Source organism: Loxodonta africana, chromosome 7, assembly GCF_030014295.1.
Source record: "Loxodonta africana isolate mLoxAfr1 chromosome 7, mLoxAfr1.hap2, whole genome shotgun sequence".
Classification (NCBI taxonomy): domain Eukaryota; kingdom Metazoa; phylum Chordata; class Mammalia; order Proboscidea; family Elephantidae; genus Loxodonta; species Loxodonta africana.
Window position 1 is genome coordinate 136,117,735 of NC_087348.1, and position 2,866 is coordinate 136,120,600.

Here is a 2,866-nt window from a genome sequence, read left to right on the forward strand (position 1 = left end):
AGCAAAGGAGGAATTCGTTGCAGGAAAGAGGAAGGAAAGAAAGTTTCTCTCCCTCTGCCTGCTTTGCTCAGAGGACTGGATGAAGTTAGGAAGTTCTCCCTTTCACTGAGAAACGTGCAGGCTGCTGTTGCCTGGGCACTCTCTTCTTTGCAAAAGAGTCTGCTGTTCCACGCTTTGAACCGTGGAAAGGCGCCGGGCTCTGCTAAGACTTCCCCCGGCGCTTCGTTTGCCCTGGGCCAAAGCGAGCCTTCACAATAGCTGAACGCTAACACTGCATACTCGTTCCACTTCCAGAACAGGGCTACCGCGAGGCAGTTCTCCGGGGGAAAACGGCCCTTCGCGAAGGGCAGATCTGCCGAGCTCACTTCGGGAAAGCGAAAGCAAAGGACGCTTTTCTCCCTCTAACCGCTTTCGTCAGAGGAACGGGGGAAGTCACAGTGTTCTTTCTCTCACTGAGATACACACAATCTGACGTTGCCTCTGAGCTCCGTTGCTGGCAAAGAACTGAAACTGACATACACTCCTGTGGGGAAACACAGGGCTTTGCTAGGATTTCTCCAGGCAGTCTGTTTTCCCTGGGCCTCGCTGTAGCAACACTATCTCGCCAGGGCAACACTGCATGGGATTTCCTCTGCCAGGAGAGAGCTGCTGCTTTGTAGATTGTGCTGGGAAACCTTGCTTTGGCAAGTGCCAATTGACCGCATTCAGGCAGAAAGAAAAGAGAATCGCAAGAGGCCTTTTCTCGCCGGCTGCTCTGCCAAGCCCTTCCAGCTAAAACTATGCCGTTGCTCCTCTGGAAGGATCCCTGCACCGCCACGTAGTTTTTCAGAAGAAGCCTTGCGTTTGCAAGAGCAAAGGAGGAATTCGTTGCAGGAAAGAGGAAGGAAAGAAAGTTTCTCTCCCTCTGCTTGCTTTGCTCAGAGGACTGGATGAAGTTAGGAAGTTCTCCCTTTCACTGAGAAACGTGCAGGCTGCTGTTGCCTAGGCGCTCTCTTCTTTGCAAAAGAGTCTGCAGTTCCAGGCTTTGAACCGTGGAAAGGCGCCGGGCTCTGCTAAGATTTCCCCCGGCGCTTCGTTTGCCCTGGGCCAAAGCGAGCCTTCACAATAGCTGAACGCTAACACTGCATACTCGTTCCACTTCCAGAACAGGGCTACCGCGAGGCAGTTCTCCGGGGGAAAACGGCCCTTCGCGAAGGGCAGATCTGCCGAGCTCACTGCGGGAAAGCGAAATGAAAGGACGCTTTTCTCCCTCTAACCGCTTTCGTCAGAGGAACGGGGGAAGTCACAGTGTTCTTTCTCTCACTGAGATACACACAATCTGACGTTGCCTCTGAGCTCCGTTGCTGGCAAACAACTGAAACTGACATACATTCCTGTGGGGAAACACAGGGCTTTGCTAGGATTTCTCCAGGCAGTCTGTTTTCCCTGGGCCTCACTGTAGCAACACTATCTCGCCAGGGCAACACTGCATGGGATTTCCTCTGCCAGGAGAGAGCTGCTGCTTTGTAGTTTGTGCTGGGAAACCTTGCTTTGGCAAGTGCCAATTGACCGCATTCAGGCAGAAAGAAAAGAGAATCGCAAGAGGCCTTTTCTCGCCGGCTGCTCTGCCAAGCCCTTCCAGCTGAAACTATGCCGTTGCTCCTCTGGAAGGATCCCTGCACCGCGACGTAGTTTTTCAGAAGAAGCCTTGCGTTTGCAAGAGCAAAGGAGGAATTCGTTGCAGGAAAGAGGAAGGAAAGAAAGTTTCTCTCCCTCTGCCTGCTTTGCTCAGAGGACTGGACGAAGTTAGGAAGTTCTCCCTTTGACTGAGAAACGTGCAGGCTGCTGTTGCCTGGGCGCTCTGTTCTTTGCAAAAGAGTCTGCTGTTCCACGCTTTGAACCGTGGAAAGGCGCCGGGCTCTGCTAAGACTTCCACCGGCGCTTCGTTTGCCCTGGGCCAAAGCGAGCCTTCACAATAGCTGAACGCTAACACTGCATACTCGTTCCACTTCCAGAACAGGGCTACCGTGAGGCAGTTCTACGGGGGAAAACGGCCCTTCGCGAAGGGCAGATCTGCCGAGCTCACTGCGGGAAAGCGAAAGCAAAGGACGCTTTTCTCCCTCTAACCGCTTTCGTCAGAGGAACGGGGGAAGTCACAGTGTTCTTTCTCTCACTGAGATACACACAATCTGACGTTGCCTCTGAGCTCCGTTGCTGGCAAAGAACTGAAACTGACATACACTCCTGTGGGGAAACACAGGGCTTTGCTAGGATTTCTCCAGGCAGTCTGTTTTCCCTGGGCCTCGCTGTAGCAACACTATCTCGCCAGGGCAACACTGCATGCGATTTCCTCTGCCAGGAGAGAGCTGCTGCTTTGTAGATTGTGCTGGGAAACCTTGCTTTGGCAAGTGCCAATTGACCGCATTCAGGCAGAAAGAAAAGAGAATCGCAAGAGGCCTTTTCTCGCCGGCTGCTCTGCCAAGCCCTTCCAGCTAAAACTATGCCGTTGCTCCTCTGGAAGGATCCCTGCACCGCGACGTAGTTTTTCAGAAGAAGCCTTGCGTTTGCAAGAGCAAAGGAGGAATTCGTTGCAGGAAAGAGGAAGGAAAGAAAGTTTCTCTCCCTCTGCCTGCTTTGCTCAGAGGACTGGATGAAGTTAGGAAGTTCTCCCTTTCACTGAGAAACGTGCAGGTTGCTGTTGCCTGGGCGCTCTCTTCTTTGCAAAAGAGTCTGCAGTTCCACGCTTTGAACCGTGGAAAGGCGCCGGGCTCTGCTAAGATTTCCCCCGGCGCTTCGTTTGCCCTGGGCCAAAGCGAGCCTTCACAATAGCTGAACGCTAACACTGCATACTCGTTCCACTTCCAGAACAGAATACTATCTCTCTATG